The following is a 9,401-nucleotide window of genomic DNA, read 5'->3' as shown; positions in this document are numbered from 1 at the left end:
AGCCGGTGCTTGTGCTGGAGAGCTGGTTTCCCCCAAATTCCAACACGGAGGAAGTTTCGTGATGTTTGTATAGTAACAGAATAATGAAAGTAATAAATCAAGACACTTTTTAAAAATATTTTATTTATTATTTCTATTTTATGTGTATGAGCATATTGCCAGCATGTATGTGATTGCACCCATGATCAAGACACTTTTCAAATACATTGGTGGAAACATTAAGTAGGCAGATACAGCAAAGTAGGGAAACCTTTGCCATAGGCCACAGATGCTATCTGATGACACTCCGTTTTTGGTTGGTTGGAAACTATTGCTATATTTGCACATTCCAAAGGATTTACCTAATGGTCACAAAGAGGTTAGGTCAGGTACAGAGGAAGGCAGTAAATAGCTATTAATGGCACTAACAATGGCCCCAAATAATTTGACTCCAGACTCACAACATTCCAAACTCTCCACATCCATTGAACTTCTAATTAATTAATCAGCCTTGCAGAAGGTTCAATGGGAGGTTCAACTTCTTTCTGGGAATCTTTGTTCACAGACAGAATTTAAAAGAGAGTGGATTACTCATGAGCTAAGGTGGGGAAAACACAGGGAACTTCAGGAATGGGTTGAGATTTTTCTGGAATATGATGTACTCCCCCTTTCTGTCCTTATATGGAGTTTTCAGAGATGTGGCATGGCAGTCAGATGCATGATGGGAACAGATGGTTTTGCAAGACAATGATGAGATGCTATTGTAGTGAAGCAAAGGATGGTTAGTGGTCATCTCAGTCTGCATGTTGGTCCCAACCAATTTTGGGTGGCCTTGTATCTTCATTGTTTGAATGGTCACTTGATGTATTGCTGTAAGAGGCTCTGAGTCTGCATTAGCCTCTAGCCACTATGTGGTTGTCCTCTTTTTTTCTCCTCTCTATGCCTGTTGTGATGATTAATGTTTATTTTCAACTTGACAGAATCTAGAATTACCTGGGAGATTAGCCTCTGAGCATGCCTATGGGGAATTATCTTGATTGCATTAATTGATGTGGAAAGACCTATCTTAATTGTGAGTTTAGATCCATGTTCTAACAGTGAGCAGGACCATTCCCTGGGCAGGGAATCCTGTGTTGGAAATAAAATCTGGAGTTCAAGGAACATGTGGACAAATTCGAAGTAACTTGGCAAGATGGCATTTATTTTGTAAAAGGGTGTGTTGCTTCATTCACATAGCAAGAAAGCACACAGAACAGGAAATTTGATAGATTTTATCCTAAGGAAAGAGTACAGTATCATTTTCCCATGGACTGGGGTGTGACCTCAGTCTTTCACCGTTGGCTGGCTTTTAAAAATTTGGTTAGCTAGATATGTGACGCATGCCTTAATTCCAGCACTTGGAAGCAGAGGCAAGCAGATCTCTGTGAGTTCAAGACCAGCCTGGTCTAAGGGAGTTCCAGGTCAGTTAGGGATACAAGGAGACCCTGCCTCAGAAAAACCAAAAACAAAACAAAAGACAAGGTGAGAGGTACAAAGGAAATGAAGGAAATGGGAAGGGATTGGCTGTCACAGGCCATAGCTCCAAGAATGCAGCAGGGCCTGGGAGGAAGAGGAGGCAGGAGAGGAGGAGAAGGAGGAAGAGGAGGAAGTTTACAAGGTGGTGAGATCACAACCTAGCATTACAAAGCTTACATTCCTGTGATCATTTTTTAGATAGAAAATATTTGAATTTTCTGATCCTTTCCCTACCTGGACCATGCAAAAGGAACGCAGCAAGCTGAGCACTAGCACTCGTGCATCACTGTCTGCTTCCTGACTCTGGATGCAACGTGACCAGCTGCTTCAAGCTCCTTCTGCCTTAACTTCCTCTCCATGCTGGACTGTTCCCCTAAACTGGGAGCCAGAACAAACCCTTTCTCCCTTGAGTTGCTTTGCTGAGATATGTTATCACAATAGCAGAAAAGAAACAAGACACCACCTCAGTGTCATTACCTTGTCCAGGCTGACCTCAAACCCCTGGGCTCAAGGGATCCTTCCTCCTTCCTCTTCACAGTAGCTGGACTACAGACACATGCTATTGCACCAGGCTCTCATAGCAAATCCATTGTTCTTAGTCACCCAGACATAGTCTTCATAGCCCACAATGCACATAACTGGATGCTCCAAATACAGCTTGCTCTAAAGTGAGGTAGCCAAGTCCAAGCTGTCATCAGCCCACTAAACTTGCACATAAATTGTCACTGCCTATCAGGAAAGAAGTAAGGAAAAACTACAGTAGATAATAATCTCCCATATATGACATCTTTTCAAAGTATAAAAATTGCCTAAAAGGATGGCCCTGCAATGTCTTGCTCAGGGGTGTGTACTGCTGAGCAGTGAAAGCTAAGGGAGCTTCCAGAGCAGATGGCTGAGGAGGAGCACTGCCCCTACAAAGAGACTGCAGCCAAGGAACTGGAGAGAGGGATGTGGGGAAGAACCACCATCGAAGTGCCCATGAGAGAGAAGTTTTGCATAGCTGTCTGGCCAGGGAAGCAGGAAGCCATCCGATAGGAGTTCTGGCCCAGTGGTGCATGGCCCAGTGGTGCAGCAGGGGTTCATTTGAAACTGCCCCTCCCTTCCTTCTTCCCTCCCTAATCCTTTGCAGAAGAGAAGCCCTTACTCTGGTCTTAATTAGCTAACTTCAGGAGGTTGAACTCCACTGTGAGGTTCCGTCTAGACCCAAAACATCATGTCTAAACAGTCTGTTTCCAAATCCCCAACTCAGCCTGCATTCAGCAGCCAGAACAGAGAGGTGGCCACACCCCCAGGGAAACAGAATGGGAAATGTAACAGTGCACTCTAGACAGAAACCTCACTCTGAAGGTGAAAGGATAGAAATACTTTTGGAAGTATAGAAATGCTCCAAATAACAAATTTGGGGACTGGAGAGATGGCTCCACAGTTAAGAGCACTGACTGCTCTTGCAGAGGACCTGGGTTCAAGTCCCAGCACCCTTATGATGACTGACAACCCTCTGTAACTCAGCTCCAGGGAATCCAATGCCCTCTTATGGTGGCTTCAGGCATCGCACAACACAGGTACACTTACATACATGCAGGCAACACACACAAAAAAATAAAAATTAAATTAAAAATAAATTTTTTATTTATTAAGATGTGATTTGAGAGGATGTGAGTTGATGAATTGAGGACTTCAATTTTTGCCTCCTCTCAGGCCTTTCTCTGATCTTTTATTTTGTTTTACTTTTTAACTTTAATTATATTTATTATTATCATCATCATTATTATTATTACTAGTGTGTGTGTATGTGCACATGTGCTCACGCATGTGAGTACAAGCATGCATGTGCCACAGTATACATGCAGAAGTCATGTCCCTTTGGGAACTGGCTGTTTCCTTCTACTGTGGGTTCTGGGGATTGAATTCAGGTCATTAGGGTGTTGCACCAAGGGCTTTTATCCTCTGAGCCATCTCACCAGCCCTAATGATATATCTGTATACCATGGATTTCATTTTTAACATTCCATTATACTTATGTAAGGTTTGTTCCTGTCCTTTTTGGGCCTGGAGCAAGAATATGTAGACTCATGAGTCATTTGTCTAAATATTTAAGTGTAGCAAGTTCACATTTAAAATGCTATTGTAGGGTCTGGAGAGATGGCTCAGCAGTTAAGAGCATTGGCTGTTCTTGCAGAAAACCCAGGTTCTATTCCCAGCACTCACATGATGGCTAGCAACTGTCCATAACTCCAGCTCCAGGGAACCTGACACCCTCTTCTGACCTCCTCAGCCATTGCTCATCATGGGTATACTTGCATACATGCATACATGTATGAGTGTATACTCATACATACATAAAAAGAAAGCAAAAATAAAATTTTAAACTGCTATTGTAACCAGGTGTGGTGGCACATGCTTTTAATCCCAGCACTTGGGAGGCATAGGCAGGTGGATCTCTATAAGACCAAGGCCAGCCTGGTCTACATAGCAAGTTCCAGGCCAGCTACAAAGAGACCCTGTCCCAAACAAAACAAAACAAAAAGCTCTTGTAGTTGGGGTGTGACTCAGCAGTAGGTCATTTTGTGGAGCATGGGCAAGGCCCTGGATTCTATCCCTAGCATTGAAATAAATAAATCATGGGGCTGGAGAGATAGCTCAGCAGTTGGGAGCACTGGTTACTCTTTCAGAGGACCTGGGTTCAGTTCCCAGCACCCATATGGCAGAAAAAAACATCTGTAACTCCAGTCCCAGGGATCCAATGCCCTCTTCTGACCTCCATAGGCATTGCATGCACTTACATACATGCAACTAAAACACTTATACACATAAAATAAAAAATATATATATATTTGTCTCTTTGAGACAGGGTCTCCCTGTAGCCCCAGCTGTCCTGGAATTCACTGTGTAGGCCTTGAACTCTCTGCCTCCCAAGTGCTGGGACTACAGGCGTGCGCCACCACGCCTGGCTTCTATTTTTTATTTTTTAACATTTATTTTAATTTTATGTGTATTAATATATTGCTTGCATGTATATAAGTGCACCAAGGTCACAAAATACCAGTGGTGGTCAGAAGAGGGATTCCTCTGGAACTGGAGTTGGTTGTTAGCCACCATGTGGGTGCTGGGAATCAAACCCAGACCCTCTGCAAGAGCAGCCAGTGCTCTTAACCACTGAGCCAACTCTCTAGCCCATAAAATATTTTAAAAAGAAAGATCATATGTAAATAAATTTAAAAATTAATTTATGTTAAATAAACATTCTTCTGCCTTTCCACTTGAAAAATTAACATTCCTAGCCGGGCATGGTGGTACACCCCTTTAGTCCCAGCACTTGGGAGGCAGAGGCAGGCAGATCTCTGTGAGTTTGAGGCCAGCCTGATCTACATAGTGAGTGCCAGGCCAGCTGGAGCTACAGGAAGACCCTGTCTCAAAAAGACAAAAAAAAAAAAAAATGGCATACCTAATCACAAAATCAAATACCATCACCATTTGGGTGCTTTGCCTTTGCTTCAAGGTCATGGATCAAAACAGATGGAAGAGCACTTCTTTGGGGCTGGAGCAGTGTCAGGCAGAAGCCAGAATGCTGAGGACCCTGGGCTGTGCTCCTGCAGGCTAGCACCACATCCCGAGTGGCCAAGGTGCTGACATGTTCTTTTTGTGCATGGTAAACCAGAAGGCCATATCTTTTCACCTCTATGAAGCCAGATCTGCCAGAATTAAATTGATTCAAACTTCTAGCTTTTATTATTCTGTTCAGTTCAAGATAAGTGACTTCTGGGGCTGGAGAGATGGTTCAGTGGTTAAGAGCATTGGCTGCTCTTGCAGAGGACCTGGGTTAGGTTCCCAGCTAACAACCATCTTTAACTCCAGTTCCAGGGGATTTGACACCCTCTTCTGACCTCCATGGGCATTGTACAACATGGGTGCACTTCTATACATGCAGGCAATGCACTCATACACATAAATTTTTTAAATTAAATAATGTTTAAATTGCCCCTTATTTATTTGTGTGCATATGCATACACACATGCTTTCACTTTTACCTGATCAACCATGTCATCATCCCTGTTTTGTTTATTTTGGTTTTTGTTTGTTTGTTTGTTTGTTTGGGGTTTTTTTTGTGTGTCTTTTTGAGACGTAGCTCCAGCTGTCCTGGAACTCACTATGTAGACCAGGCTTGCCTTGAACTCACAGAGATCCACCTGCCTCTGCCTCCTGAGTGCTGGGATTAAAGGCATGTGCCACCACACCTGGTTTATTTTGTTTTGTTTTTGGAGACAGGGTCTCCCTATAGTCCCAGCTGACCTAGAACTCCACCTGTCTCTCTCTGCCTTCCAAGTGCTGGGATTAACTGTGTACAGCACTCTTCTCAGCTTTGTTTAATTTTTTAAAAAAACATTTATTTATTTATTTTTATTTTATGTGTATAAGCATTTTGTCTGCATGTATGTAAGTGCACCATATGTGTGCAATGCCTGCAGAAGCCAGAAGAGGGTATCAGATTCCTTAGAAGTACAAACAGTTGTGAGCTACCATGTGGGTGCTGGAAACTGAACCCGAGTCCTCTGTTAGAGAAGCCAATGGTCTTAACCACTGAGCAATCTCTCCTGTTTTTGTCCCCTGTTTTTGTTTTTGTTTTTTTGAGACAGGGTCTCATTACATAGCTCTGGCCGGCTTGCAACACACTATGTAGACCAGGCTAGTACCAAACTGATAGAGCTCCTACTGCCTCTGCCTCCTGGGTACTGGGATTAGAGGTGTGCCCCACAATGCCCAGGCCCTTTTTAGACTGTGTGTGTGTGTGTGTGTGTGTGTGTGTGTGTGTGTGTGTGTGTGTTGCTGTTGTTGTTGTTGTTGTTGTTGTTGTTGTTGTGTTTTGAGGCAGGACTCATGTGACCCAGGTACCTGAGGATGACTTTAACACCTGATCCTTCTGCCTCCACGTCCTCATAAGTGCTGGGACTATAGGCGTATGCTTTCATACTCTGCTTTTTCCTTTTTGGTTTTTTAGAGACAGGGTCTCATTCTAGCCTAGGCTGGCCTAGAACTTACTGTGTATTCCAAGCTGAGCTGAACTCTTGGCAATTCTCCTGCCTCAGCCTTAGCCTTTTCAAGTGAACTCAATAAGAATCCTCAGTGGGGTATGCTGCTGCACACCTGTGACCCCAACACTGTGGAGTCAGAGGATGATGAGTTCAAGGCTAACCTGGGATACATTGTGAGACCTTGCCTCAAAAAGCAAAACAGGGCTGAAGAGATGGCTCAGCAGGTAAAGGCACCTGCTGCCAAGCCTGACAGCCTGAGTTCAATTCCCAGGACCTACACAGTGGATGCATGCACTGTGGCATGAGGCATACACACATACATACATACATACATACATACATACATACATACACACACACAAGCAAAACAAAACTGGAGTGGTGGTGCATACCTATAATCCCAGCACTTGGGAGGTAGAGGCAGGAAGATCAGGAGTTCAAGGTCACCCTCATCTACATACCAAGTTTGAGGCCAGCCTGGGAAACATGAGGCCCTGTCTCTAAAAACAGGATGGAAGCCATGCTTGGTGGAGCAGGCATTTAATCCCAACACTCAGGAGCCAGAGGCAGGCAGATCTCTGTGAGTTTACATAGTGAGTTCCAGGCCAGCCAGGAGTACATTGTGAGACCCTCTCTCAAAAAACCAAAACCAAACCAAAATTAAAAAAAAAAAAAAAAAAAAAAAAAAAAAAAAACACGAAAATTGGCTAACGGTTGTCCATAACTCCAGGTCCAGGGAACTCCAACGCCCTTTTCTGACCTCTGTGGGCACTGCATGACACAGTTGTATCTGTCTACATGCAGGCAATATACTCATACAAATAAAATTAACACTATTTTTTGTAAAAAAAAAAAAAAAAAAAAAAAAAAAAAAAAAAAAGGTGGAAAGAGGTAGGAAATAAAGGAGGGGAAGAAGGAAGAAGAGAAAGGACCGGGGAGGTGGCAGAGTGCTTGCTCACCAGGCACAAAGCCCTGGGCTCCATTCTCAACACTGCATAACCCAGGCACGGTGGCATACTCCTGTAATCCCAGCATGTGGGAGGTAGAGGCAGGAGGATCAGAAGTTCAAGGTAATGGGTCAGTGAGATGGCTTAGCAGGTAAAGGATCTTGTCACCAGGCCTGACAACATGAGTTTGATTCCCAGGACCCAGATGGTAAAAGAACCAATTCCAACTCCCACAAGCTGTCCTCTGACCTCCACAGGGGCTCATGTGTGGGTGCATGCACACAAATACAAACACACAAATAAATAAATAAATAAATAAATAAATAAATAAATAAATAAATAAATATTTTATTTTTATTTTACGTGTCTGAGTGTAATGCCTGCATATGTGTAAGTGCACCAGTGTTGTGCAGTGCCCAAGGAGGTCAGAAAAGGGCATCAAATCCCCTGGAACTGGAGTTACAGATGTTAGCTGCCATGTGAGTGCTAGGAACCAAACCGGGGTCCTCTGCAAAAGTAGCCAGTGTTCTTAACCTCTGAGCCATCTCTCCAGTCCCATAAAGCAAAAAAAATTTTTTTTTAGTCTTTTTGAAACAGGGTCTCCCTGTAGCCCCAGCTGACCTGGAACTCCCTATGTAGACCAGGCTGGCCTCAAACTCACAGAGATCCGCCTGCTTCTGTCTCCCAAGTGCTGGGATTAAAGGCATGTCCCACCGCACCCACCTAAAGCAAAATTTTTTTAAGTTCAAGGTCATCCTGGAGCACATAATGAGTTCAAGGCTAACCTGGGCTACATGAACTCCTGCCTCAAAACAACAAAACAGGAAAATAAATCAGCAATATAATGAAATCAGCTCAGGAAACAAAAACAAAAACAAGCCTTGAACTGAACTCTCATCACACAAATATCTTCCTGCATGCATGTTGAAGGAGTGTGAAAAGTTACTGGGGTTACTATTTAGGGCTCAGCTCTAGGTTTGCAAAGCCTCAGCTGACTTCCCACAAGCAGGAGTAGCAGCCCTCTCAGAGCCAGTTAGCACTAATTGGATGAATTTGAGAAATCCTATTTTGGTTCTAAAAATTTGCTCCCCACTGTGGAAAAGGAAGGACTTGTGCACCCCCAAGAACATGCCTTTCTTCCCGTACGTGAGGGACACTCTCAGTTTTCTCCAGACTTCTGCTAGGAAGACCTCGGTTTGCGAGAAACTGCTAAATGAAATGTCACAGGCAGGAGCTTGCCAACATCAAAATCTTGCTCAAATTTCCCGAGTTTCTGGGTCAGGTCACACACAAAAGAACTTCATAAAAACAAGTTTCCACAGACCTTCTTGTCCTGAGAGTTCTGTCTCCAGTGACTGTACCTCCCTGTCCTTTCCCCTTTTCCCCCCAGGACTGTGATCCTCAGGAATGGGACAAGGAGTGTCTGATGGAATCCAGAACAATCTGTGCTGCTTTTCTCCCCGTCTGTGACCATGTTGGATAACTCTCTGGAGAGAAAATGTTAGGTTGGGTTTAAAGACCAGAGTAGGAAGTTTGCATGAGAAGTATTTTGGAATGTTGGGATCTTTTTAAATGTGTTTTTAAAGATGTTCTTGTTTTCATCATTTTTTTTTTTTTTTTGTTTTTTTGAAGCAGGGTCTCCCTGTAGCCCTAGCTGTCCTGGAACTCACTATGTAGACCAGGCTGGCCTTGAACTCACAGAGATCCGCCTGCCTCTGCCTCCCAAATGCTGGGACTACAGGCATGCGCCACCACACCCGGCTTCCATCATGTTTTTAATGAGAGGATATAATTGTGTTAAGTGGAGAGGCATCTACTCTATCCAGATGTTTTTCCTGAGTCCCAATTTGGTCCTTGGCACTGGGTGTTGGGCAGGTTTCCGAGATAAGTTAAGACATGGGCCTGGGCCAACGAGATGGTTCAGGGAGTA

This window comes from Nannospalax galili, unplaced genomic scaffold (assembly GCF_000622305.1).
Source record: "Nannospalax galili isolate Female #2095 unplaced genomic scaffold, S.galili_v1.0 scaffold184, whole genome shotgun sequence".
NCBI classification, from domain to species: Eukaryota; Metazoa; Chordata; class Mammalia; order Rodentia; family Spalacidae; genus Nannospalax; species Nannospalax galili.
Note: the sequence above shows the minus strand (reverse complement) of the source record.